Here is a 23,443-nt window from a genome sequence, read left to right as displayed (position 1 = left end):
AATAATTTAAGCTTAAAAGATTTTTTTAACAAAAAAATTACCTTTACAGACCACTTAAAAGAGATTTTTTGTCGTAATCACTGGTTAATGTGTGGTAATTAAAATGTAATATCTGACAATCAAACTATCTCGCAAGAAAATTCAAAACAATTATTAGGTAAACCTTTTTATACTGACACACACTACCGCACTCCAAAAACATCATGTTCGGTTATAAAGGTTTTAGCTCGTTTATTTTTTCTTTTCTAGACATTCCTTTTCTTATGTTTACCAAGATTACTCGCCTTCGCTTTTCTTGAGAAACCTTGATTTCATATAGGCATTTTTTAAGTCCACATTTTAAATTTTTTTAAAAATGATAGTTTTCAATTGTTTTAATTTAGGTTTTTAAATTTTTCTGTCAAATCTATAAAAATAAAAATGTAAACGTTCGTTTGTTCAAAATCTTAAATCTCCGAAAGTTCTTCACAGATTGCTTTGAAATTTTGACACAACGTTGCAATCGAAATCGAATACACACTTGTTTTTATATACCTACTATTTATATATCTAAGATTTCACACCTGTGACAGCTAAAAATATGTTGTTTTTTTTTTTAAACAGCGCTATTTGTTGGATGTAAAAGCAACACACGATACACTGAATATTTGACGATTCCATTTCAACGTTTCCGATACGTGTGTCCGCTATAAACTAAAAAACTAGTGGATCGATTTACGCGCGGGGAAAAAGGGAGAGGAGGAAAAATCTAAAGATATAAGGGAGAAGGTAAAAAGGGAAGAAGGGGAAAATAAAAAGGGGGAAACGGGGAAAGGAAGTGAAAAGGAGAAAGAAGCAAAAAGAATGGGGGAAGGGGAAAAGGGTGGGAAATAGGGAAAGATAAATGGGGAAAGGGGTGGTAATGGGAGAAAAGAGGGAAAGGGAGGAAAGGGAAAGGGAATGTGGTAAAAATGAAAATAGTAAAAGGTAAATAGGGGAAAATGAAAGGGGGAAAAGTAAAGGGGAAAGGATAGAAGGGAAAGGTTAAATTTTGTGAAGTTTCGTAATATTCATTTTGTTAATGTTTTATCAAACTTTCAATTTGTTCAATTAATCTATATATATATATATATATATATATATAAATATATTATATTATTATATTATAATTAGCAATAACGAAGCATTACCGGGCCTGCTAGTTAAAAATAATTATTAATCCTTAATTTGGGGCGACTTAAAAATGTCGAAATTTAAAAAAGAAAACTTTTTTCTAATTTTTAGTGCACTTATTATTAAAATAACATAAATTTATTTATTTTTTTTTTTTTTAATAAGTACTGTAACTTTCGTATTGTTCAAAACCAGTTAAAAATGTTAATATAAAAGCAACGTAATTTAATTTTAGCTTTATGATAATTCATATAAATCTAAATGTCTCCAACAAGAGGTTTATACACATAAGCCTGAAATAGTTTTTTTTAATAATACATTTTATATTTTAAGCATTTCATTTTACAAATTATAATTTTTAAAATTGGGTAAATTCAGTGACAATAATCTGACAGTTAAATGAACTAGTGCAACCGCAATAATGAGAACAGTATAATGTACAGCTCACTTCATACATAGCGCCTCATTAACATAGATAGAAAGGTCTTGAGACTTCAAAGCCTGGTATTATAATTTGAACGTTTTACCTACCCACAGTTTCAAGACTGACTAAACGCTAAGGCATATTCATAAAACATAGTAAAATGAATAACCTAAAATAAAAAAAATCATTAAAATACCAGACTTAATTTAAAGCTACGAATATTGCTCCACGCATTTAAAATCGATTTTTAAAAAAATTATAAATCTACCTGCATTCAAAACCCTAATAAACATAATTTTTTTCTCCAGATCTCAATTTTTTAAAATAATTATTCACGTCAGACTATCTTACTTGTTATCCGATAAATCGGTATTAGATCCCAAAAGTTCTCACTCGCACTTCTTTAATTACAAAATATTTTTTTTATTGCTCCGCTTTAAACCTTCTTTTGATAGAAAAAAAACAGCAAAGAAACAAAAAATAATAATTCAAAAACTATTTTTTAAACCGTTGACTTCCAAGAAATAATAGCATCTCATCCTTTCTTCCAGAAGGTCCCGAATTATAATCAGGCTTGTCATTTTTCCAGGCTAGAGAATTTTCATTTTATATTCCTTGCGCTAATTTTGAAATCACATAGTGAATTAATCATCTAAAAAAAAATTAAATTAAATTCCTCTACCGATTAAAGTCAATGAAGTGTTTTTTGCCACAGAAGAGATACGTTTATTTGTTACTATACTACCTAATAATAATTTTTTTTTTTGGTTGTGACGCACATAAAACATCTTTAATGCAAATAGCGCTAGTCAGAGTTGCTTTGTAAGGAAGTAATGACGTTAGTTAGTTCCTATGTTGAATAGAATGAAATGAAGATGGCTTTGTAGGTAGGATTATCACCTGAATTATTTCGGTGGAACTGTAACACCGATATGCAATAGTAGTTTTATTACTTTCTCAAGTAGATACGGCACGTGATGTTTATTATTCATGACGTTTGCTGTGCCGTTATGCTAATGATTGTCATGTCAGAACAGTAACAAACATTCGTTCATGGCATCATAAGTACATGAATATATAATAGTATGGTACGATGATTTTACTTTTTAAAAATGATGTAAATGGCTTTCAAACTCCTTAGCATTTCATTCCACTTACTTATTTAAAATCTTAACATTTTTAAGGAAAGTTTTTAAGTTCATCAATAACTATTTGCGTTCTATGTCTTTGCCGATTAGTTTGAATCTTAATAATTCTTCGAATTGCGGTAAAAACTAAGAATCTATCCTTCGCGATTATTTTTCCTTGATGTCCAGATGAATCTCGTAAAGCATTCTAAGATAAACTACCTAATAATGCCAACCTCCATGGTGCGAGTGGTAGTGACTCGGCCTTTCATCCGGCGGTTCCGGGTTCGAATCCCGGACATGCATATTCATACGCTACAAAAATTGTCATTCATCTCATCCTCTGAAGCAATACCTAACGATGGAAGTTAAAAAAACTACTAATACGATGTAGTAATTTTTACTATTATCTTCTTTTTTCTCATTGATCTCGCGCAATTTAGACGTTTATGGACTAATGTTTTACAAGCTATCGGTTTTTATTTTTAATATGATTACAATTAATGTTTTCTTACCCAGTTAATCGGGCATGTATACTAATATTTCAATATGTTTTAAATAATCATTCCTGACTGAAATTAATTTTACTTGAAAACCCGAAAGAAAACCAGGCATAAAAAGCCTAATCTCCCGCGGTCGGACCCAGTAATGGGACGAGAACGCTGGTCCAGAAAGGATAGGAATGCAAATCACAAATCCGTCCATAAATTTAACAAAAATTAAAACTTATAACCTACACTAAAAATAAACCTTTGAAACACGCCCGATTGTAGAATCATACAGCAGCAAGGGACACTGTCCAGGCTCTGCGATTCGAAGGGAGAATTATGATGCTCCCACCACTTATGCATTCCATTCCATTCCTATGAAAAAAAGCTGACGAGTAAAACATTATCCTATAAACGTCCAAATTAGGTTAGTCAATAAAAAAAGGATCAGTTAGCAGTAATTTAACAATTCATATTTTTAATTTTTTTCTCATATCAACCGTATGTCAATTGTGGTTGAAAGTGATAAAAACGTTAATTTTGGTTATTTTTATTTTTTCGAAAAACAATTTTGAGAATAAAATTAAGTTGCATAGGTTTATAGAAAAGTGATAAAAGAGTAAAGTAGGAAGGAGCAGAACATAATTGTTTTTTTAATCGCATATAAGTATCTACAATTTATTCCCCCGTAACAATGTTAGATGTGGTGTATGTTTTTATAATTAACTAGAAGTAGAGAAAACGCAACAGCAATTACCCGGCTACAATTTTAGTTTAATTTGGCAGGCACCTTGTAAAAGCTGCTGTGAATGATTGTGAATTTTATGTACCGTTTGAAACAGTGTCAATACCTGATCGGGACTTAAATCCAGAAGTTCTGAATGAAAGGCAGAAACGCTGTAAATATAACGCTGCCATTACGCCACAATTTATATTTTATTTGGCCGGCAAATAAAATGGATTACCTTTGATTTTTATTAACCGTAAAGGTTATTTAAACTCATCAACAGGGAAATAACTTGAATCACATACTATAATGTTGGTTTTATTTCTTTTAACACATTCAATGAAGTGTACACTCTGTAATGTTAATTAAAATTTTTTTTTACAGTTCTGAAGTGTAATTGATACAAAAAAATTAACACTATCAGAGATTAGTTTAAGAGCGTAATGAACAGATTCCAATTATGACACAATAACTAATTGCTTTTTGTTGTGACTTCACTTTAAACCATCCACACAAACATATTCTTCTACGTTTTATCATTTTTTCAAAATGTAAGTACTATAATTCTTTGTAAAATATTAATAATAATCTATTCTCATTCATTTTGGTCGTCATTTTCTATCGGTTTATCAACAACTTTTTAATTTTACATTATATTTAACTTTTAATTCACCTTATGTACAGTGATTCACAAAGAATGCAGTAAACTTTCATGACATGTTCTACTGGTAAAAATGAAGAAGAAAGTTAATAAATACAAACATAGGTTCGGAAAAGCTTCGTTACAGAGTTTCGGCTAGCAAAAAATTCCGCCCTGATTTCTGGGCCTTCAGAAAAAATTAAGCCGAACTTTAATTTTTTCGATCAAAATTTAGGGATAAATCTTTAAGTTTTATATGGAATCTGATTTGATAAATTAAAAAAAATAGGTCTCAGAACTGTATTTTTAGTTATTCGAGAAATCTGAGCTAAAAGACAAAAGATGGAAGTTGAAAAAGTAACACAATCAGTAATGATTCAGAGTCCGAGGAGTAAACATCGGGAGCGATTAGCGTGTTGGTGTTTGATAAGTAGTGAAATGCGGAGTCTTATTTTCGCGGTAGTGATTGATGGTAATTGAATAATGAAATGGAATAATATTTTTAGGGAAACTTAACTTTGCGCTCGATGTGAATACATATCAACAGAGGATCTACACGCCGTCTATTATTCAAAATTTATTATTGGTTTATTATTCTTCATACATTGCTGTTTACGCCAACATCATGCCTAAATGTGGAGTTTGTAATAAAAATATAACCACTAAATATAGTAAAATAGCTTGCACTGACTGCAAGACATTATTTCATCCAAGCTGTAAAAATATGAGCAAAGATGGCATTGAATTGTTAACATTTAATAATGAAATTTGGAGATGTGAACATTACGCCTTAAACAAAAGAAAAGATCTTCAACTAGAAACTGCTGTACAAGGAAACAACTTTACACTTGATGACGTGATGTCCGCGATAAATGAATTAAAGATAGCCCAGTAACGTTATGATAAGTGATATGACTGAATCGTCAGACCTCCTACACAAAAAGATTGATGATAACTCAAAAAACATTGCTGACCAGACACTAAAATTAGAAGAGTATGTTCAAAAAATTGAGAATTTGACAGCTGAAAACCATAATTTCCGTCAACAAGTTAAACAGCTTGAGTTCAGACTTGAGGATGCGGAGCAATATAGTTGTAAAAGTATGATAGATATTCATGGTATCCCCAAAAAAGATGATAAAGATGTTGTTGATATAATTAAAAAAGTGGAAGACATAATTGGTTTCCAAATTACGGATGAAATGATTGATGCTCGTCACAGATTACCAGGGAAAAATAACTTGACAATGATTCCCTCCGACGAAATCATTGTCAAGTTCGTCAGAAGGTGGGATAAGGAAAATTTCATGAAGAAGAAACAAGATAAAAAATTTATCACTACGTTAAACATGGGATTTACAACTGACACTCCGATGTACATTAATGAGTCACTCTGTCCACCGAGACAGCTATATGCGCTCGCTCGCCAGGCAAAAAATTCTAAAGGTTACAAGTACATCTGGCTACGAGATGGGAAAATATTTATACAGAAGAATGAAAAAGACAAAAGTTGAGCAGATTAGGAATAAAAAGGACTTAAACAAATTACCATAAGCACACTTATTTATGTTAAAATAAATTCTTATTATTCCTAATTATCCTACCAATTTTAATAAATTAATGAACTGTGAATTTAAAATTCTGCACCAAAACATTAGTAGTCTGCGAGAGAACTTTGATGAATAATTAGTTAATTTATCTAAATTTAAAAACATGTCAGATTTAATTGTTTTATCAGAAATCTGGATAATGTCAAATGAAGTATCTTTATACGAAATAAAAAATTATGATATAATAGCTAATTGCAATGAAGGTTATAGATCAGGTGGAATAATTATTTATATCAATTCTAAATTGAACTACCGAAGGGTTTCTTTATCTCTGTCTGCATCTAATGCAATTCTTATTGAGCTAGAGCACAATGGTACTGAATATACAATACTTGCGCTATATATATTACATAGTAAGGATAAGAGGCTTTTCTTAAATGAATTTAACAATGTGCTGTCTAAAATTAATTCTAATAACTGCATAATAATTGGTGACTTTTACTTAAACCTACTTTCCGAATCCAACTTAATAGATGAGTATAAAACTATATATAACTGTCATGGTTTTGAATCATTAGTCAATGAACCCACACGACTTGCAAGTGGAACATGCATTGATTACTTATTGTCAAGAATAGAAAATAAAAATAATTATGAAATAGTTTCAACTGTGAGCCATTTGCAGATAACAGATCATAATCTTATAGGGATATCACATATCTCTAATTTGACGCATTCCAATACTATTAAAAATGAGAATAATATGAATGCTATTAAAAGTGATTATCATAAATTCACTTCCCTTATCACTAAAGTAGACTGGCAGGATGTTTATATGCATAATGATGCGTCAGCAGCTTTTGATAATTTTATAAAAAAAATTTATTGAAATTATTAACGAATCTAAAACACAATTAGTCATACAGAGTAAGCAATTCAAAAAATGAAAACCATAGATAACAGATAAACAGTGTGAAATGATATCTTAAACTTACATTTAATTAAACATTATAAAACATATAGGAATAAACTTAAAATTAAGATTACAGTGGCTAAACAAAAATACTATGATAACATGTTTGACAGATGTAAAGGAAATTCTAAAAAGGAGTGGGAAGTAATTAATTCCTTAACTGGTCAAATAAGAAAAGATAAAATTATTGAACTAAATAATGGAAATAATAAAAATATCTCTGAACCATTTCAAGTAGCCAACATAATTAACGATTATTTCATAAATGTTGTAAGTGACTTACGTAAGCAATTAAATGAAGATTGTAATGATACAAACAATGACCTAGCAAATATAAAATGTGAAGTGTCATCAATGTTCGTTGAACCTGTCCTTAATGCTAAGTTTGAAAATATTATCAAAAATCTCAAAAACAATAATTCCCTGGTATTGATGGAATAAGCTCAAAAATGGTTAAATTAGCGGTAGATCATATATCACATGATTTAACCTTTCTTGTAGCCCCCAATCTGGGAAATTCCCGGATGCTTTAAAAAAAGCAGTAATAATACCCGTCTTTAAAAAAAGAGATAAAAACTCTGTTGCTCATTACAGACCATATCCCTATTCTCTATCTTCTCTAAAATCTATGAGAAATGTTTGAAGAACAGATTAATATCGTACCTCAATAAAACTTCTTTTTTTTTAGTAAAAACCAATATGGATTCATGGCTGGGAGCAATACTGAACAGCTGCTCTTAAATTTTGCTACCCAAGTATTTCAGTGCATAAATGATAAGAAATGTGTGAGCGGTCTATTTTTAGACATAACAAAAGCTTTTGATTGTGTAGACCACAATGTCCTTCTACTCATTCTGTGGATGAGTGGTATTCGAGGTATTTCATTTGATTGGTTTGAGAGCTATCTGATCAACAGGAAACAGTACGTGAGAATAAAAGGGTGTTTAAGTAATTTTGCTGGGATACAATAAGGAATCCCACAAGGATCCGTATTAGGAACCATACTATTCATAATATATGTAAATAGTGTCAGTTCGGCCCCGCTTAAAATAATGTATATGCGTTTGCAGATGATACTGCCTTGTGTTATGTCCGCAACACCTGGATAGAAGTGGCTGAGGATATGCAATCAGATTTTGACGGAGTTCGATTATGGTTTTCAAATCATTCTATGATATTGAGCGTTGAAAAAACTTTGTATATAACTTCTGCTTAAGGGGGAAGATTGCCACTTACAATAAAATACAAATGTAAAAAATGTGTGATAAATAAATCCAATTGTTTAGAATGTAGTGAGATCGAACGTGATATTTGTAAATACTTGGGCATTGTGTTAGATAGTGGGCTAACCTGGAAGAATCATATTGCACTAGTAAAGCAAAAACTATTAAGCTATCTTAGGATATTTTATTTTTTAAACAAACTATCCCCAAAAATAACCATGAGAAAACTTTATTTTGCTATTGTGCATAGTCGACTAGACTATGGCATCAGCTGTTGGGAGGAACTTATGTTACAAATTTAGATTCCAAAATCAAAATCCAGAAAAGATTCATTAGAATGAATAGTAAAAAAAGAACTATGGCTCATTCTTTGCTAATATTTAGGGAATTGTCTATATTACCGCTATGTTATTTATATGTTTATAAAGTAATGAAAATTTTCTTTATCAGAAGTGGTCATAAAGAAAGTATGATAACCAAGTACGAACTTAGAAGTAAAAGGAATGTATATGTCCCCAGAGCAAATAAGACGAGTTATATAAAGTTCTTTTCAAGTACTGCTCCTAGATTGTATAACATACTTCCTAATGATATAAAGACGAGTAGGAACCTAAACACTTTCTTAAAGCTATTAAGAATGGCTAATTAATATTGATGACGCTGAAAGTATGTTCCTGTAATTACATGATTTATGATTATATATATAATTAATTATAATGCTTTATATTATTGGTCTTAACATAGTAATAGATTTTTTACATATATAACTTAATGGGTAGCACTGGATGAAAGTTTTATTAGAATACATAAATATTTGACGATTGATCTTCTCTATACTTAACTGCAGAAAAGATAAGTTACCGCCAGAGTAAATCATGAATTGAACCATATCTAATTCTCCTATATAAGATAAAACTGTTTCCTTTTTATCCCCTTACTCTAACTAAACAGATTCATATAAAAGGGATGGTGCCACAAAACGGGCAAGACCCTTGTGGACACCTAATCTTTCATCTTTTACAAAACTCACTTCTGATTATAAATCATATAAATTAAGTATGATTAAGTTAAGTTAAATAATAAATATTAAATTTATTATAAAACAATGTTAAATTAATAATTATTAAGTTAAGTTAAGTAATGAATATTAAATTGTATTATAAAACAATGTTAATATTGGTTCTAGACTATGAATAGATAACCTTAGAGTACAATTATAATTAGTATTAGGATTACTCCATTAATTATTAATTTTGTAAAAGTGAAAGAAATAAAAGAATTTGAATTTGAAAAACACGCTATTTTATGTTTGGTGTAAAATAACTTTGTTAAATGGATACCACACAGCTAAAAGATTTAAACTTGTAGAGAATTCGATTTTGAGTAAAATTGTAAGAATTTATAAAGAAATAACGGGTAAGATTTTAGAAGTTTATTAAAAAAATGTGAGAGATTTTAACTAAGTTTTAAAGAAAATTTTCAATACTGAAAAACAAGCAAATTAAGGATTTTAGAAAAATGAACAACCAAAACTAAAAAAAACAAAAAACACTATAATTTTACATTTTGGTTTTTATGTTCATTTTAGTTTCATCAACATATAGAAATTCATTTTCTAAAGATCATTTAAAGAACGAACTAGAGTTTTAATTATTCAGAGAATGCTGCAAGGTTATACTATGTGGCCTATGTTATTTACTTTATTACAAATCTACTAGTTAGTGGACGATTATTTTTTTCTTTTGACTAGGAATTACTTATAACTATTCTATTTTTTCTGACTTTTTTCTTTACACTATTTTAACAGTTTTGTAAAATTAATTTCAAGCAAATGAATATAAACACGGTTCATAAATATATTTAGATTAAAATTTACACAAGTCTATTCAACAAAAAAAAAGTTTGAGTTAAAGGGCCATAATTAAGGCAAAAATTAATAGAGAATCTTTAGAAAAATGTACAAAGTTCTAGTATTTATCAGTTAACTAATGAAAGAATAAGTATATTAAAAATGAGATCAATAATTTCTTAAGGAAGTGTGGTATTATATAACAAACGCTTTTGCATCAATTCCAAAGACACCTAAACAAAATTTTATAGCAAAAAAATATGTTAGATTTTTACAAAATTTATATAGATGATCACAATAGAATAACAATTTTTGTTTATTTTCTTTTGTTATGATGGATTTTTATCAAATAACACCCCTTCATCTATTGATTATTTGAAATTTTATAAAATGATGGCCAATGCACTCTGAATTATAAGGATGCTGATTGAACAGCAACAGAAATTAAGTGAAATGAGATCATTTCTGAAATGCGGAAAATAAAAATTAACTGAAATTAGATGAGTGAACATCTAAGGACAGAGTATCTAATACAGAAATAAGGACAAAATTAAGAATATTCAGTTAGTGGACAATTCAAGATAACCAGAGTCAATTCTATAAGTCAATACTGCCTGAAAAGTGCCATGATTTCTTTGACAACATAAGCTGTATGGTTTTCATAGTTTAGAAACTGAAATGCACTGGAAAGATCAGTTACATAACCATTTTTAGAAGATCTATTTAAATTTCATGTCTATCCACAACAGGAACAGATATTGAATTTAATCTTTGTAGTTTGGATAATGATTATTAAAAGGAGCTTTAATCTAATTATTTAATAGACAGAAAGGAACCTTTACAAAAAAAAACTGCTTCGAAGTATGATGTTAAATCTAGTGTCTCTCATTAACAGGAACTAAACACAGGTGATAGAAAAGCATACATTCTCAGTAGCTTCTATATCAGATTAAGTAAAGAAAGAATGTACATAGAAATCAGTTTGAAAGTATCAGATAACTGTTATACAAATTATCTTATTTTAATGGACTTAATTTCTCAACATGTTACATGGAATCACAACAATTCTACATTATCCAAGTTTTCTGTTATCCACATAATCAACTGTATTATTTTGGGTAATCATGAATTTACTATAATACAACATAAACTAAGGTAGGCAGATTATAATCAGTTTTGATTGTACCTGGAAAATCTTTAACAGTTTTACAAAAGAATAAAAGGCTAACAGCAATTCTTTTTTACTGGTACAAAATTACATCCAGCTTTTTTCCATCCAGCTGCATGTATTTACATAATTCCCATTCTCAAATGAATTAGTTTAATACTTATGTTTATCATATATTATGTAATATATATATGTATCTCAGGAAGACAAAAACTAATAACAAACGGGAAAGCATCCACATCTGGAAAACAAATGATTTTAACGCTAAAAAACCTTTCTTTAATGGTGTTACAAAAACGGAAAACTAAAATAAGAAGAAATCGCAGATAACCGAATTTCTCCTTAGAGAAAAAGATTTATGTCATTTCTTATATAACAAAACTCTATGAATATCAAACGTATGAATGCAATATATTATATAAGTTATTTGTTGTTCTCTTTTTTTTCCAATAGATCGATGATAGTAACACATATACAATTGTGCATGGTATGCTTTATCTTTAGTCAATAAAAGGGTAAAAAAAACCAGGTGAAAAAGCAACTTTTATTGCAATGAAATATTAATGCACACAAACCACTTCTTCTTCTAGTATTCGCAACTCTTTTAGATTAAAGTACCTTTTAGGTTAAAGGTATATTTTTAAAACCATTCCCGTATAAATTCTCAAGTACATTGCGTGTTTATGATACATACAATAAAGTCAAAACACTGCTGTAGACATATAAAGTTTATTCAACACTGGCCCTTTAGGGCAATTATATACTGTACATAAACACCTGGTCTCTCTGCTGTTTACTCCTCAGTATTATACAACAAATTATTATTTTGTTGTTCACTTTAAGGTATGTTGGTAAAGTAGGTGGTTATCATGACTGGTAAATTTAAAGGTATAACTTCATTATCAATTCTCAATGTTAGCTAGCACATAAAACAGCTTACTCATATACAGCCTACAATGTACATAAACTAGCATGCTTTATCTTGCATTAAATAAAATATTAAACATTAATTGACATTGAAAAGCAGCCGATGTTGCATCATAAACACTTATGATTCAAAACCAAAAACTGTTAACCAAAAATTATAACATTCAATAAAAAACTTAACTTAAGGATATTTTAAGGATATTTAGGATATTTACTTAAGGATATTTTTTATTTCTGCTCATAATAATATTTCAAAAAGTTTTCAAAATGTTTCAAAAGTTGCTTTATACTTTTTAATCATACTTTAATCTAATTATTATCATACATTGCATGAGTTTAATTAGTAGGTTAATTTGGATTTCAAAAGATAACATCATATACTGAAATTTCTAATATATTTATAAAATATAAAAATGTGTATACACGCGCGCACACACACACACACACACACACACACACACACATATATATATATATATATATATATATATATATATATATATATATGAGTGATAATAAAATGTTATCAAATTCAAAACCATATAAACTCCCATACAATTTTTTTATGTCAAACTATTAGATTTGTCATCTGTGACCCCAAAAACTCCACATAGCCATTTTGCAATTCTTTACAGCTGCACCCTTAATTTACCCCTGTAGGAAAGGATGTTTGCAAAAGTAGTGGTGGAATATTGTATTCTCACCCAACCATTAGCAACTGAGCAAAATTTTATCAATTGGCAATATCAGGAAGTATGTTAAATTAAACATGCAAGATTTGAGGACACACATGAAAAAAAATACTGTGAGTTAAAGAAAAGCAAGTAAAAATAGAACATAAATCAGCACTTTTTTTCAATCAGTTTGATAATTAAAATATCAAATAGTATAAAGAAAATAATCTCCTCTTAAATTTAGGTTTGAACTTAAATTAAGATTAACTAATGTACAAGTATTCATAGCTAAAATAGAAAAAAATAAAGAAATATTAGGCATACCCAAAGATATTATTGGAACTTATATTCAACTTCATCAACAATCGTGCTGTGTTGATGACACCTGTTTTGAAGAGGTAAGAAAAACTCTTTAGCAAGTGATCAACAGTGTATTTAGAATATATTGTTTAACCCACCGGGATGGTCTAATGGTGAACATGTCTTCCCAAGTCAGCTGATTTGGAGGTCGAGAGTTCCAGCGTTCAAGTCCAAGTAAAGTCAGTTATTTTTACATGGATTTGAATGCTAGATTGTGGATACTGGTGTTCTTTGGTGGTTGGGTATCAATTAACTACACATCCCAGTAATGGTCGAACTGAGACTGTACAAGACTACACTTCATTTACACTCATACATATCATCCTCTGAAGTATTATCTGAACGGTAATTACTGGAGGCTAAAAAGGAAAAGAAAGACTGTATTGTTTATTGTCTAATGTGGTGTATTCATATATTTTATCATGTTCGAATTCATTAAATTTGTAACTTTTTTTGTGTTTTGGGTAAAATTTGCATGTTGTGATTAATAATTTCATGTTTCTTGTTCTATAAAAAATTTGTCAAAGGTTGATTCAGTTTTTTGTGTAATATTTGTATTTGGTCTTTGTACCTATAGTTAATGCATACCCAGTTTGCCTGATGTGATTTTTTTTACAGATTAACTTATAGAAACTGAATGCACGATTACACACACAAAATAAAATAATTACAATCAGTAAATCTCACATATAGTGAAAGCATTCCAGAAATTCTTACAAACTCAACAAACTGTAATAATAATACTATGTTTAATAAAATTCAACATCAATTCAACTATAAAAATTTTTCTTTATTCTCAAAAGTTTAGTTTAATAAATACTTAAGGGATAATTTCACTTAATACTGGATTTCATTAAAAAGGGAACAAAAATGAATATTCTTTCTCTAGCCTATTTTTTACTTTAAAAAAAGTAATCTTGCTTAATAAGTGAAAGAAACTTCCTCCTTAAATACTGCAGCTTTTTCTGTAATATACGTCAGAGACTCTCAAGTAAATTGTGATAAATAAACAATGTAATAAAAAATGAAAAGCTTTATTTAATGCTGTTTATACTGTATCCCATGAAATATTTACCATTTAGTTAAAAACCACTTCTCTAATAAAAATAAAATATCATACCACTTAAAAATCACCCTAATAAACTAAACTTATTTTATGTAATATTTAAGATGGAAAAAAATTAGCTACCACACTTAACCTAATAACACAGTGGCTGCAGTTTTTTTTTTAATGGATGTAATTTTTTTGTGTTTTAAGTCCCCATTGTCCAGAATTCGCATTTCCACTAGTGCGTTACAGGATATCCATATCTTATAAACTTTCACCTCTTCTAACACTGTCAGTCATTGATTGAACTGTTTGTATTACTTAGCAATGTTATGGTGAAGTATCGGCTACCCAGATAAGAATGTAATATTTAGAATTACTCAGTATAACATAAAAAGATAACTGAGGATGGATGAAAAATACAGCAACCCACAAAAAAGAAGTCAAGGGGAGAATACTTCATGGTAAATGCTCATACAGACATATGTAACCTGTACTGCAGCCAGTGCGATAATGAAATTAAAATTTAAATTATTGAACAAACTGGAAAATGGAATTCTTCAAAACCATTGACTAGTTGGTACCATCATAACTAACACCTTAACATATAAATTTATGAAATCAAATATATATGGCTTAAGTTATAATATACACATACGACTCCTTTCCCATGAATTCTAATTTGGGACGAAAAAGTCAGATTGAAAACTTAGATTAAAGATTTGCACATAGCAGGTTTAAAAATAGTTGACGTCCTTAACCTACAGAAATGATTAACACTAAAACCTACTAACACTTATAGAAATAATACTAATGAGTGTTAATATTAAGACTTATAGAATTTATACTAACAGCACATTTTAGACCAACTACTAATTATATGATAATTTTAGTTCATGAAAAATAAATAACATGGATTAAATGAGAATGGAATTGACAGTGAAAACTAAGTTTTTGATTATATTCGATTTTTATTTTATATAATTAAAAACAGAAACAAAAATTTTCTTAAACAACTATATACCCTCTTAACAGATCAACAACAAAACTCAAAATGAACATAACAGACATTCACATCCATATCAAGTTATAACAGATCAAAATTATTTCACAAAATGCAAAAAAAATATATTCAGTGAGGATCCTACAAATGTGTTCATCCATTTCAGTCTCTTTTCAAACAAAAAAACTCTAAAACACTCAGATATTACACAATGAGAAACATACATCAAAATACTACACTGGCATCACTAGGTTGATAGAATCATTCACCTACACAAAGGAAAATAATTGAAATGTCACAAAATATGAGAAGAATGTCATACCTCTCTCACCCATCACCATCCCTACTTTAATTTCACTGCAAAATATGAACGACAAAGAATTGCTGAACTTTCTTGTCCTAAACACAAAGAGACCAACCTATTAATAATAACTGAACCACCAGCAAAATCTTCCAGTTTACTACACATCATGGATACCTAGTACATACAGAAAGAAAAAGTACCTACTACAGCTTTGAAAGAAAAAGTTCAAATATTTTGAAGCTGAGTTGTTAAAAAATCCAAATTTTTTGGATTTGCGTTTTTTTGGGCACTTTTGGTTCAGTCGATTGCAATCAAAAGGGGTGGTGCACAACTAAATGTTACAACAGTCCTAAATCCAAAATTTCAATGGCTAATTGTTTTTGAGTTATGCAAGACAGATACATATGTACAGATGTCATGCTGAAACTAGTCAAAATGGATGCAGGGATGGTCAAAATGGATATTTCTGTTGAAATCTGAAACCAAAATTTTTTGCAATTACAATACTTCCTTACTGGCCTTCGTGGCACAAGTGGGAGCATTCGGCCTTTCAACCGGAAGTCTCAGGTTCGAATCCCCATCTGGCATGGCATTTTCACACACAATGCAAATCATTCATCTCATCCTCAGAAGCAGTACCTGATGGTGGTCCCGGAGGTTAAACAAAAAAAAAATACTTCCTTGGACTTCATACCAGGAAATAAAAATTTAAACAAGAATGCACACAAAAATAAGCATGTAATAATACAAACTTTAATTTAAATATTATCAATAAAACTTCACATATATGTTGCTTAAAACATCCTATCAGCAAAAAAACAAAATACGTTTGACTGTATTATTTGTGTTTGATCTATCCACTTTTGCAAATCCTTCCCTCCTACTCTAACTAGGCATGCATTCAATTTTTCCTTCCAATACTCTTTGCAGCACAATATTAAAAAAATCCAAATTTATTCCATATTTTCCTCCCAAGATTGAACCATACCTAGCTCATAACATTTTCCTCTTAATAACCTGAAGTACTAGCTTATACCTACATGATCCTAGGTAATCTACCTTTTGAAAACACAGATTTTATAATTACGATACTTAATAAAAATAAGATAATGTTTAAAAATAACATTTAATAAGATAATGTTAAAAAGCAAACATTAGGTTATAACATTAGGTTATAAGCTTAAACTCATAATTAACATTCTTTATATTAAAAAAAAGTAACTATATATTTTTTTAAATTTATTAATGAATCTTTGTCATGTTAAAATTTTTCAAAAGCATTATATACAACACATATAAAGTAAACATAAATCATAAAAAATAAGAAAAGATATGTAAATATAAACTAAAATTACAAAAAGTTATAAAAATATACATATAAAATATGTATATATGTATATGTATATACATATACATATATATATATATATATATATATATATATATGTGTGTGTGGCTGATCAGTCAGTTAGTAAATGACACACTGATTTTTAATTCAATTTGTCTCTGTTTCAATTCCTGGCAAAAAGCCTGGTACTTTGTAGTCACCAGTCACTTATTATTTATCTCATCAGTCTGAGGTGGGTTGGATTACTTACAATTCTGTGCAACAAAATTGGATAAGATCTGTAGTCAGTTGATGGTAATTATACCAGAAGATGTTTAATCAAATACTAATATACATTTTAATAAAAATAAATACCGTGTAACATTTTTAAAAAATACTTACACATTGTAATCAAACATTAAAAGTTTTATAAAATACCAAATTACATAGAAAAGTATATTTTGAATATAGGTCTATACTTACCATAAATTAATACCTTAAGATCACATAAATAACTAAATATTTTCTGTAATATCCATACAGTACTTCACAACAACAATAATGGAGATCCTAGAACAAATATTTAAATTAATCAGTTGTTTTTAAAAAATAATCTAAAATATAATTTTTCATAACTTATAATTCAGTAATCAACTTCCACACCCAAAAATCCCATTAATATATTATATTTTTGGGTCAAACCTATGGATAACATTTAAAAAACAATGCAAAATTTAAATTTTGTACTCAAGACAACACCAAAACATATAATGTACAACAGACTGAATAATAGTGAGATAACCTTATTTAAAAATACTCCTTTGCCATCCTTCTTGATGAATTAAGCAGAAACAGTATGAAATGATCCCTAACATATTATTTTAAATTCAAGAAAATTTAAATAAAATAGAAAATGTAGAGACTGGACTCCGAACTACAACTATTACATAGAACACAACATATTATTTAAAACTGCTAGTGTCTTTGCACTAGCAAACCCATCCTCATTTGTTAAGGTCAGTCACTGCAAAGGAATTTTATTCAAAATAATTAAAATGAAACACAGAACGTTGACTTGTGTGTAAAATAATTAATTACTGAATTGTGTTACAACGTATACAGCAAAGAACAGTATTTTTTATAATTAACTCTTCCAAAAGTTTCAGTGTACTAAATAAAAAAAAACTTTACAATAATAATAAAACCAGCTTTATTATTTTAAAAATGTGAGATGCTATAACATACTTATTGCAGCCAACTTGAAACAAGACAAAGTAATTTCCAAAAATAACAAGCATCCCATGCCAGGCTTTTAAGAAGAGCAGATAATGCATCAATTCCATTGCCTTTTTCAGTAAACTGAATATACTGCTGCATGCCAGTATTCCAAACCCATTGAAACATGTGTAATATTTACCCCTAAAAGTGACACCTTCATTCTAACCACCACAGAGACTAGCTTATAGCAAAAACACCATTACTATCAGAGAAAGCAATTCTGATAATACCAAGGCTGCTTTATATGCATTACATTCATAAGTAGAGCTGTCACAGATAATATAAAGCAATTTAAATGCAGTAAAAAGCAATACCTTTTCACAAACTGTATAATGCTCTTGGCTATTAGAATTATATAAAATTATGCTGTTGATATTTTTTTTATTAGTGGCCTAAAACCATATCAGTCTTGTGTTACTATATGTTGCAAAGTTATAAAAGCAATAAAACTATTATGAAATTATTGGTCTAAGATAGCAATATACAATTATTCTGATGTAATAACATACACATATATAATAACTTATTTGATAGTAAAAAAAAAAAGTATCATCAAATGAATAAAATGTTTCCTAAGTTTAAAGAATTATGAGAAGAGTTATTAGGTTAATCAGGAAACTTAGGTAATTCATGTCAAATTAAATTCACCATCCATTAGATTTTGATAGTTTGTTAATTTAGAGTTGTTAAATTTATTAATTATTACAATGAAGTTTCACTGTATATCACAACTCATTTAAGTAGCCAAAGAAGGCACTTCAAGATGCCAAACAAGTAGTAAAGTATCTCAATGAAATGACTTCATTTAAGTTTAACTAAAAGTGAGGCATAATATATGGTAAGACACCCTCTATTATAATTATTTAACCTAAAATCATACCTGTTTATTTCATTAACAAATTAAAATATATAAGTTTTAATAATAAAAATTTATCACTATTAAAATTATTAATATTACTGAACATAACAATGGTTAAGTAGAAAATTAGTAATTAAAAATCATAATTTTTTTGTATGGATCAGTTCACATACATGTATAAATCTTAATTTGATATTTTATAATAATCAAAGGAAAACAAAAGGTCTGATCAAACAATAAGAATTCACTAATAATAAACACAAAAATTCGATAATTTAAATTTAAACATTTTTGTAATCTCAATTTTTTCTCAAAATCCCATTATCATTCTAAATATTATATAATAAATTATTTTTTTTATTCTCAATTCAGTAAGAGATAAATTTATAAAAACAAAGATGTCATCGGATAAATTATTACATTAAAATATATCTAATTATGATACTTGAGACAAATACTGATGTAATGATGATGATAGAAAGCTTTCCAAGAGGGGAGGATTTTACTGAACAATTTATACGATTATTATTCACAAACAATTAAACTATGACTAAATTGGATATTTACTCAGACATGCATCACACAGCCTCCAAAACTTCAAAGACTCAGCAATCTGAGCTTTTGTGCAGCCATTATAACGGCTGTATAACATATTGGTTGAAGTATCATTATTATTGTAATTGGCCAAATACACATATGTAATTCAAAAAAATCTAAAACTACATAAACATATATAATACAATATTTGTAATGTATAATAAATGTTTTTACAAAATATTAAAGAAAACTACTTTACTAAGTTTTGTTTCATAAACTAAGACACCCTACATGGTAAACAATCTTCAGGACTTGACCTCAAATTTCATATGATTCATCTTCTGTAATTCAACATGTTATTAGAAAAACAAACACTTTTTTATCTATTTTGTGTTTACCTCTAAACAGTAAAATAAAGTTAAAAAAAATAATAAAAAATCATATTAGTAAACTGAAGATAATTTTTTTTTAAAAAACCTTTCAATAACTTAGAGAACTAAGTTAAAATCTATTATTTGTACAAACACTATAAAAACAAATTGAATAAGGAATTTAAGTGATTATATTCTATGTCAATAGTGGAATTTAAACTTTTGATTATTTATTGAATTAAGAAACTATTTTAATAATAATTCCCAACCACAATAAATGTTATTCATCTTAATAATAAAATCTTCAAAACAATATAATAATTATTGGTACTTACGTATTAACGCCACCGCAGCTACAGCTTTATTTAAAAACAAAGTAGTCCATTGGATTTCGGTGGAAAATGAACAGTCCCTTTATTAATTTTAATATATGGTTATTTTTATTTTATAAATATAATTTAACCAAACTTAACCTACGCTCGCTAACCTTGACTAATTAACACCGTAAGTTTTTGAGTATTTATTTAATAAATTCAGTAATTATTGCAATTATTTATTATTTAAATAATCAAAACACTCCTGTTAATTAGTCAAGGTTAGCTCGCTTCGCTCGCTAAGGTTAAGTTTGGTTAAATTATATTTATAAAATAAATAAATATAAATAACCATTTATTAAAATTAATAGAGAGACTGTTTTGAATCTATGTAAAACTCTATATCGGCCCATTTTCCAGTGAAATCCGATTGACTACTTTGTTTTTAAATAAAACTGTTGCTGCGGTGGCATTAATGCGTAAGTACCTAATTATTATATATTCTTGTTTTTTGTGAGATGATTAATTCAACACTTATGCTCAAGGCTAATGCACGAGAGGGAGTATAATAATGTATAAAAATATAAAGGTTAACTGGAATGTGAACTCAGAACCTTCCAAATGATACACAAAGAATTTAGTAGGGTTATACCTTTAAGTAAGTAAATTTAATAACTTTCTTCATAATAAAAGAAATATATTACATCTGATCCTACTTCACAACTAAATCCCTTCTTGTTCACTTGATCAATTTCATTCCATTTCTGAAATTTATATTAAAAAAAACCCTGAAATAAAAACTAAAAAATGCAAACTTTTTGACTAATTTTTAACTTTATAACCTATGTGAAACGTGTAAAGATAAATTAATAATGTAAAATATAACTAATCTTTCTCTACAAAGTGAGGGTAATTACATATCAAATCATCCAATCTATAATTAAATCGAAACATGACCATTTTTGATTTTTGTGTACTTCAAGAGTTCAAGACAGTTTTTTTTATTTTTAAAAAATTTTTTGTATTACATTTAATTGTTTACATATACTTTACAGTCTTGCAAGCCAATTTTGGCATTTGCAGTTTTTCCAGTATATCAGAAACTAATTTATTTGGAGACTTGAAACAAAAACCATTCTACACAAAAATTACTATGTATTATATTATGTATATAATTTTCCTATCCTGTTTATGTATAACCTAATATCAGCTGTGAATTGTGAATCAGAGCACATAGAATGCAAAAATTTTAATTTTTGCACATATATTTCACTGAAAAAGGAAAAGACATCAGTTTTAATATTTATACCCCTTCTTAATATAGTTCTAGAACCTATTTATAAATTTTGAAGACTGATGTCCTATTCCTTTACTTTTTAAAAAAGATCAAAAGTGTACGATTTTTTATGCCTTATGTCATAGGTGGGAAGGTAATAAAAATTCAGAAATTCATTGGTTTGAAAACCCTAGGAGTAGAATAAGCAATAAAAATCACAACATTGATATTCAACTGATAAGCAAGGTACTCTAGTACCTTGCCCATAAACTCTAATAAACTATAGCCACTCTAGTACTCTAGTTAAAATATGCCCAAAAAATTGTAAAACCAGAAAGTACTATTTCTTCTTTTAAGAACCATATCTTGTACTTACAAACAATTAAAATTACACTAATTATGTTTTTGTTTAGTTACAGAGTGGATTTAATTTGATAAAAGTTCTCGTAATGTTAGAAATAATTTAGGTACAATATAACTGACAAGAAAATGTTTGAAATACTGGTTCATGGTAATGAAAATGTAAACCCCAAATAATCTTGACCCGTATTTGTTTAACAGTATATACTGAATTTATGTATTATAAAAAGTTAATATAAGACACTCTTAGATGTGACAGGAATCCAATAGGAAAATCATGTACATTACATAATATATAGTAATTTTTGTATAGAATACAATGGTTTTTGTTTTAAGTTTCTTAGTCAATTAGTTTCTGAGGTATTGGAAAAACAGCAAATGCCAAAAAATGCAAAGATTGGCATGCAAGGCATTGTAAAATGTAATGTAGCGTATAAAAACGACTTAATAAAAATAACAAAAAAAAAGTTTTAAACACTTGATGTATGAGAGAATGAGAATACAAAAAACTACAAAAAATAAAAATGGTCAACCATCATTGGATAACTTGGCATGGATTGACCCAGTGAAGACAGAGTACATATTGTTTCACACAGAGGTATAATTAATTTGTTTCTTTACATTATCGGACACATTTATGACTGTGATGCACATATACCATATGCAGTATAGGTGTAATTAATTTGTGTTGCTTTCTCTGAAAGTAATGATGTTCATTATACAGCCAGAAAGACAGTCAATCTGCGTTTTGAGCAGAGTATGGCTGAATATCACCAACACTTCAGTGGGCTTCACAAGTTGATATGCTATACTGAATTCAACTTAATAAAGAAAGTACAAGAAAGAAACCACTTATTCCTCATTCTCCTTAGTATGCTTGTCACAGGAACCTTGTCAATGGCTTTGGGATTTTGGAAATAACTTTTTCTTGAATAAGATAGCTGTAAACTGTTATGCTTAAAGCATTCATACAAGTTCCTTATAATCAATTTTTTTATTATTGTACTCACCAGATGTGGGTGTTTTTTAATAAGCGGTTTTGCAGTCATAAAAATCAATTCATATTTAAAGCAATACCTATTCCAATCAGAAACTGTTAATTCTAAAATGGAAAAAAATTTATATATTACGTTTAATAAGCGGAACAATAAAATCAGTACGGAATGAAAGTAAATATAATTATGATGGGGACGAAATGGTATTAAAAAAAAAAGTATTTTTAAATAATTGCTGTGGAGACGAAAATACTTAATAACATTAAGATTGTCTTATACTGCTGCTCGTTTAGCAACCAGCCTAATAATTTTCAAGAAAGTCACTGTTCATGTACTTCGTCCTCTCTAATACGAAATATTTAGTTTTGTTTTTTACTTCATTATTTCTTTGATAGTGAAAAACTACAATAAAAAAGTTTTAAAAATGAACAAAACTAAAAACAAAAAAATTGGTTGGTCAATTTACATCAAAACTGATGAAAACAAGAT

The 23,443-nt window shown here is 28.4% G+C and overlaps 2 protein-coding genes across 4 annotated transcripts in view; one reads left to right on the top strand and one right to left on the bottom strand.

Moving 5' to 3' along the window:
• Positions 1 to 23,443, top strand: part of Calx (sodium/calcium exchanger 3) — a 623,183-nt gene that overhangs the window by 453,254 nt on the left and 146,486 nt on the right. The gene's annotated exons all lie outside the window — the stretch shown is intronic.
• Positions 1 to 23,443, bottom strand: part of Trax (Translin associated factor X) — a 639,975-nt gene that overhangs the window by 615,703 nt on the left and 829 nt on the right. Inside the window, exon 2 of the mRNA XM_075366331.1 lies at positions 17,448 to 17,534. The gene's annotated coding sequence lies outside the window, so the exon portion shown is untranslated. The remainder of the gene's footprint in view (positions 1 to 17,447; positions 17,535 to 23,443) is intronic.

This window comes from Lycorma delicatula, chromosome 5 (genome assembly GCF_047948215.1).
Source record: "Lycorma delicatula isolate Av1 chromosome 5, ASM4794821v1, whole genome shotgun sequence".
NCBI lineage: Eukaryota > Metazoa > Arthropoda > Insecta > Hemiptera > Fulgoridae > Lycorma > Lycorma delicatula.
The sequence above is the reverse complement of the archived record's forward strand: the minus strand, read 5'-3'. Positions and strand labels throughout refer to the sequence as shown.